This window comes from Meles meles, chromosome 1 (genome assembly GCF_922984935.1).
Source record: "Meles meles chromosome 1, mMelMel3.1 paternal haplotype, whole genome shotgun sequence".
Taxonomy (NCBI): Eukaryota; Metazoa; Chordata; class Mammalia; order Carnivora; family Mustelidae; genus Meles; species Meles meles.
The window spans coordinates 56,833,380-56,841,105 of NC_060066.1; the positions used below are offsets into that span (position 1 = coordinate 56,833,380).

Sequence of the window (7,726 nt, forward strand, 5' to 3'; positions counted from 1 at the left end):
CACTTATTTATATGGAAAACAGGTTAAGTATAAACTATGCTGGAAAGAAATAGGACAAAACCCTTGAGCTAAGAAGAAGCTGATTCTATGTTAAAGGTTAAATACTTCAAAAATAACATTATTGGGGAAAATTTTGCCTCTATGGGTAATTAAATTTAGTCTTAAAAATTTAGAAATATGTAACATTTAATAAACTAGATGTGTTTTTAGTAAAATAGTGATATCGATATACTTTGGCTGTGATGTAGCTTTCTTAACTAAGATATTACTGTGATTGTTATTTGAAGTAACCTATTCGAAATAGGCTGCAGTTATTTGGCAGAAAGGTCCTATAATAAATATGTTACATCCATTTTAATACCAAGGAGCAATTAATAACTTTCAAGTTGAAATTCAGTTTATTTATATACATCCTTCTCCAGATTCTCATTAAGTACTACCCCTGTTTGTTATGTTTTAACAGATGTATGAAACACCAAAGAGGAAATATGTCAAATCAAATTGTTTATTATTTGATCTTAAAAGATGATCAAGAGGAGCAAATGTCCAATGTTTAAATTCTAGGACCTAAAATAAATATTTCAGAAAGACTCTCATCTTTTGTTGATTTGCTAAAATACACCACAGGATGTCACTTTCTCATGACTTAATTCACTGTTAAGAAAAAAATTTCTGGAAAAAATTGCTTTGTCTGACAAAGACAGAAGGTCTACTGAAATAGGCATTATTATATATATAATATATGTGTGTGTGTGTATATATATATACACACAATATTTGTATATATTGTGTACAATACGACATCACTTTGGCAGCACATATGCTGAATTTGGAATGATACAGAGAAGATCAGCGTGGCTCCTTACAAGGATGACGCACAAATTTGACGTGTTCCATATTTTTGGTATAAATGAAAATTAAGAGAGTAAATCCTAAGAGTTCTTATCACAAGGAAAATATTTTTTTGTCACTGTATCAGATAGTGAATGTTAACTAAACTTGTAGTAATTGTTTCATGATATATGTAAATCAAATTATTATGCTATACATCTTAAACATATGCAGTGGTATATATCAATTATGTCTCAATAAAACTGGAAATATAGATTGATTATGTCACAAAAGCACAAACTGAAAGGTAAAAATAAGAATAGCAACAAAATAATGTTAGTCTATCTTATTGAATACTGAGCTGGTGACTGGTTTTGAACAAGCTACTTTCTTACAAAAATTCTAGGAAGTGCTTATACCAGTTATACTTCTTCCCAATTTACAGATGTGGAAAGTGATAATGTTTTCTTATTGAACCCCATAAACACTTATATTAGATGTGCATAAATACCAGTGAAAGAACTTTATTTCCAATACATGACGTAGATACAATGTTTTGGGGGATAATATACTTTTTCTATTACTGCCACAGAAACACTACTTTGGTTAAAAAGAGAATGATTGATTGGTTGATTGACTAGTTATGACAACTCTATTTACTCTCACTTTCAAATCTGTTATCCAAAATGGTCTGGGGCACCTGGATGGCTCAGTTGGTTAAGTGACCAACTTTTGATTTTGGCTCAGGTCATGATCTCAGGGTCATAGGCTTGAGCCCCATGTCAAGCTCCATGCTGGGTGTGGAGCCTGCTTACACTTCTCTCTCTCCCTCTGTCCCTCCTCCCGTCCTGCTGCTTCAGGTTTCAAAATGTTTGTAAGTAAGAAAGAAAGCCCTTGATAAATGCACTGTTTTACTCTGTCAAAAGTAACAAAACTTTAATTAAAGTGACTACTGCTAAAGCACAATTAAACCTTTTTAAGGGCATGGTCTTTGGGTTTTTAACTCCCTTCTGTCCATTTCAGTTTCCTTCAAATAGCAGGGAATAAGGTTTTAAAGAGGATCCTAAAAGGATCTGTGTCTATGTTAAAAGCATTTTCCAGAAATACTCAGCAACTGATATTTCTTATTCTGCTAAGGATCCACACATTATAAATCTAAAGCTAAATGATCATTGTCATACTACTCTTAACTTCCTTTCTTACAATGAACAAAATAGTGACTGGGAGGCAAGTAGGAGATTTCCAGTTCATAATTGAATAGCAGGAATCACAGAGAAACTTGGTAATATAAGATTTGAGGTAGATTAGTGAAGCCAATGGCCCATAATTATCATACTAATAACACTCAAATACATGACTTTCGAAAAAAGCAACAACAAATATTATTAAATATTTTTGACCCTTAAAATGTAAGCTATTGCTCTATGGAATTCATATATTTACTAGTATATGCTCTTTCCCTGGTGGCAATGATTGGTTCAAGGATGGTCCAATCAGAGGGAAAAATAGACACTCATTGATTGGTTGTAGGAAACAGTCTCTTCCTGTATTAAAAAAGGAAGCTATGTAACCCAGGTGCAGTAAGCATTCCTGTCCATTACAAGGGAATCTGGTTTACAGGTGAGACTGCTACAGAGGAGGGTAAAAAAAAAAAAAAAAAAAAATGGCTGAAAAATTGGTTAGGATCACTGGTCAAACTAATCTAGAGATTAGATTAGTTTTAGACTTTTCAGTTGTGTTCAGCTACCCTATTTAATTTGCATTGGATTTTTATAAAAAAGATTTCATTTATTTATTTGACAGAGAACGATCACAAGGCAGAGAGGCAGACAGAGAGAGGGATACGGGGCTCTATCCCAGGACTCTGAGATGATGACCTGAGCCGAAGGCAGAGGCTTAACCCACTGAGCCACCCAGGTGTCCTGCATTGGATTATTTTATCACTCTCCACTAAAAATGATTTAGCTACTAGTCACCGTATCTACTAAAATGATATTTACAAAATCTCTCCTAACTTCGATGTGATTATTATGCTAAATTACTTCTGGCACTCAACATATTATTTCTCTACATTTTCTTTAGTGAGCCTTGAGTACAGAAAGAGACCAGGGTTTCCTGCAAGAATCTATTCCATTAAAAAAAAAAAAATCCTGAGGGAGTTTGTAGCCATTATAACTGAGGCAAAGGAGAGAAGTATTGCATATTGATTTAATGTGATTGGCCTTTCTTGAAAAAGAAAATGTTATTGAAAGTAGAAACATTTTTTCAGTTAGCCCACAAAAACATCCTCAGCCCCAAAATACTTGGGTTGTCTTTCTATGCTCTTAAGGATATTTATACTGGAATTAAACCACACAGCATGTTGACTAGCCTTTGGGAGTTACCTAAACTATTTATACAATCTGCTCATAAAAAATTAAGTTCTGTGTTTTAAAAAGTTACTAAAAAAAGACCAATAAATCTATCTAAAAATATTTTATGGCTAAAATTAACATGGATTAAAATCAATAAAGAAGTATTGAAAATGGACAAATATACATATTTTTTTTAGGAAAGGGAGGAGAGATGGGGAGAGGCAGAGGGAGAATCCCAAGCAGGCTCCATGCTCAGCACAGAATCTGATGCAGGGCTTGATCCCAGGACCCTAAGATCATGACTCGAGCCCAAATCAAGAATCAGACACTTAACTGACTGAGCCACCCAGGTGCACTATACATAATGCTTATTTAACTTTATTTTCATAAATTGGTGTTTAGACTTTCTGATGAAACTCTAAAATACAACACAAATTAATGTAAATTTGTACATGGTACATGTACATACACATGTATTTGCACCCAAATCTCTGAAGGTAAAGCCCATTATTTGCCAGATTTGCAAAGAGATCTAATATCTAAGAAACATTAAAGATCAAGGGCACAGAACTCAATTTTTGTAAGTGCCATTTTTCTTAGGAGTACTATTGTCTATTACATTAGTCTCTAAATAGGAACAAATATTTGGTAGTTCACAAAATCAAACTTCATGTATAGTAAAATACTTAACAGAGAACATTCTGGAATCTGTCTCCTAAGGTTTGATTCTTAGGTCTGCCACAAGTGACAACAGACAAATACTAACTTCTAATTTTCTCCTTTTACTTTTTTATAAATTGGGAAATTTACAGTGCTTGCCTTTACTTGTTTATTGGGCTTCACCTTACACTTGTTTATTGTGAGGAATATGGAGAAAATTCATGTAATACATTTAGGATATTACTTAGTACAAAATAAATATTTATAAATGAGTTCTTACAGTAATACTTGTCTTTTTGGGAGGGAGGAGTACTTGTGCAGATATATACGTGTGTGTGTACATATATATGGTTTATTTATTTTAAAATTGACCTGGATTGTAGGATAACTCTATTTTTACGTTTTTAAGGACCCTCCATACCATTTTCCAGAGTGGCTGCACTAGTTTGCATTCCCACCAACAGTGGAAGAAAGTTCCTCTTTCTCCACATCCTCACCAACATCTTTGTTTCCTGAGTTGTTAATTTTAGCTATTTTGAATGGTGTGAGGTGGTATCTCATCATGGTTTTGATTTGCATTTCCCTGATGGTGAGTGATACTGAACATTTTTTCATGTGTATGTTGGCCTTTTGTATGTCTTGTTTGGAGAAATGTCTGTTCATGTCTTCTGCCCATTTCTTGACTGGATGTTTGGATAAAGGAGATGTGGTATATACAGTGGAATATTACTCAGCCATCAGAAGGAATGAAATTTTGCCATTTGCAATGACGTGGATGAAACTAGAGGGTATTATGCTAAGCAAGATAAGTCAGTCAGAGAAAGACAAATACCATATGATTTCACTCATATGTGGATTTCAGCAAACAAAACAGGGGATTGTAAGGGAAGGGAGGGAAAAATAAAATAAGATGGAATCAGAGAGGGAAAAAAACCACAAGAGACTCTTAACTCTAGTTAACAAAGGGAGTGTTGCTAGAGGGGAGGTGGATCAGGGGAAGGGATAAGCAGGTAATGGGCATTAAGGAGGGCACACGATGTGATGAACACTGGGTGTTATATGCAATTGAAGAATCACTAAACTCTACCTCTGAAACTAGTAATACATTATATCTCAACAAACTTGAATTTAAATAGTTTTAAAAAAGAATATATGTATTTACACACATATATCTGTAGTTAAAGTTAACAACCCGGTCTTTCTTTCTCCATTGTTGGGAAAGATCTCAGTTCAGTCCTCTACTTGTGTGTTTCCTTTACTACTCATACAGAACACTTCATTTCTTGCACTTCTGGACCATCAAATGTGTGGGTTTTTTCCCCCAAGTGGTGGTTTGAGACATTGGCTGGGTGTCCTATAATTTAAGTCAATCCTAATGCTACCTGGAGGTGGTGTCAGACCCCAAAGATTAATGGCTCTGTCTCCCAGACTGCCTGCCTCCCCCAACTTCGGATGCAAGTCACAAGGAATGGGTCCTCAGGTTACTCACAAATCAGATTGGCTACAAATTGGCTACAAATCAGAGGTTCTCATGATCCCTTTCTCAGTTTCATTTGAGTTAGAGTGGCCCACAGAAAGAACTCAAGGAAATTCTTATGTTCATCAGTTTAGTGAAGAATATGATAAAAGGTAGTGCTGAAGAGACACATAGGGTGAGGTCTGGAAGGTCCTGTAGAGTTGGGGTAAGCCACCTTCTCAGTGTGGATGTCTTTGCCAGCCAAGAAGCAATTCCAACTCTTTGTGATTCTAAGGAGGCTTCCTCACATAGACATGATCATTTTTTGTTCCATTGCCAGGTCCTCTCCCTTCTCTGGAGATTGGGGGATGGGTTGAAAATTTGAAGCTTCCAATCATGTCTTAGTCTTTCTGGTGACCAGTCCCCATCCAGGAGCCAATGTGAGAGCCCACACAGAGTTGCCTTAATAGAAGATGAGCTTCCAGTGTTCTTTTCACTTATGCAATTACAAAGGTTTGAGGAGCTCTGTACTGGGGACTGGAGGCAGAGACCAATAAATAGATTTTCTATGATCTCACAGTAGTAAGAGTATAAAGCAAGTACGCCAGTTTCAAAACTTTGGTTATTTTGAGGGACAGAAAACTTGGAAAATATATAAAGAGGAAGGGAGAAAGAAGTGAGCAAATATAGTGAGAAAGATAAACAGGTAAATGATTGTATCACATTATTTTCTATATGTTTGAACTATATTAATAAAATGCAAAATATGTACAAGCCTATATTCTAGAAATTTTAGTGAATTTAGTGAACTGGTAACTTTTTACTTGTTTATTACTTGTTTAGAACTACAGGTTGTGAGATCATTCCAGAAGACCTTTCCATTAAGTAGTATCCCCAGTACTTTTAAAGATACACTGAATATATTGTTCACAATTTATAATGACTATATTGGATAACTGTAAAATAAATTCTTTCTTTTAGTAAAATAAAATATTTAGACATTGACAAAAATATAACTATGTGTTATCATTTTCATTTATTAATTTTCTAGTCTGACATATAAAGAGGTAGATTATGCTGCATTAAATTGCTAATTGGATATTTAATTGGTTTTAAGAACTGCTTTTTTGGCTGGGTTTTAGTTATAGTTAGAATTTTAAAAAATCTGGGGTTATTGGGGTGCCTGGGTGGTTCAGTCTTTAAGCATCTGCCTTCAGCTCAGGTCATGGTCCCAGGGTCCTGGGATCAAGCCCTGCATCAGGCTCCCTGCTTGGCGGAGAGCCTGCTTCTCCCTCTTCTCCCTGCTCATGTTTTCTTTAGCTATCTCTGCCTCTCTCTCAAATAAATAAATGAAAATCTTAAGAAACCCTGGGGAGATAGATATATATCTATATCTATATATACATATATATGATGTAGATGGATACATAATGCTGTTTACTCATTCCTATGATGGGTAAGATATTTAGATGATTATTTAATAAGTACTATGTGCCAAGAGCTGGGATGGACTCTGAGGAGATAACATTATAAATTGATTACCTCGAAGATGATTTGTAATCAAATAGCTACAAAATTGTGAATTATAAATTGTTTATATATCTGTGTAAAAATGTTATAGAAGCCAAGAAAAAGGTGTGAAAACTTGCAGACTGTGATTTATGTGAATTTCTTTCTCAAAAGCAAGACTTTTAATTCCATCTTGGATACCTCTCATGCTGTCCTCTATGCAGGGGCAGGTTCCTGTAGGGGGAGGTGAAATGGTTGTTACTCACACACAACAACTAATGAAAGAGATTTTCTTGGAATTGTGCCAACTGATTGCTCTTTGTAGAGATAGTAGTAATTTGTCTAAATGAAGATAGCTGCCTTGATTAATGAGATAAAAAATACAGAAATTTGTGAGATTAGATTCTCTGTTAGAAAAGCAACATTTCATAGAATAAGCATGCTTTTGATATAAAAAAACACACTTGATTTTCTATCTGACACTCTGACTCTGATTTGCTGTCAATAAAATAGAGCAAAATAAAATAGAGCAAATAAAATAGAGCAAAATACTGGTTGTACATGTATCTTTTCTTTCTTAGTCCCAAATTTCTTAGCCACACCCCTTTCCACATATGGAAATGTTCATACACAAAAGGATATGCGACCAAAAAGGAAGGACCCCACCCAGTGCAATGGGGATATGGTAATTCATAGGAAATGATGAGAAAAAGCTAAGCTAAGCTATTGGGAAAATTTTCTTCATTAGATAACAAGATAGTCAACATATAAATATCTGGTTTCTTATAAGATTCGGACTACATATTCCAGCATTTAATAATTTATGTACAGATATAAACCATATATAAGAAATAATTAATAATAGAAAATAATAAATAATGACTACAAAAATATAAGTGATATAAATGAGTCTAGT

General features: G+C 34.5%; 1 pseudogene; it reads left to right on the forward strand.

Annotated features, from left to right (window-relative positions):
* The first annotated feature begins 803 nt into the window (after positions 1–803).
* Positions 804–903, forward strand: LOC123928410 (annotated as a pseudogene).
* The last annotated feature ends 6,823 nt before the right edge of the window (positions 904–7,726 follow it).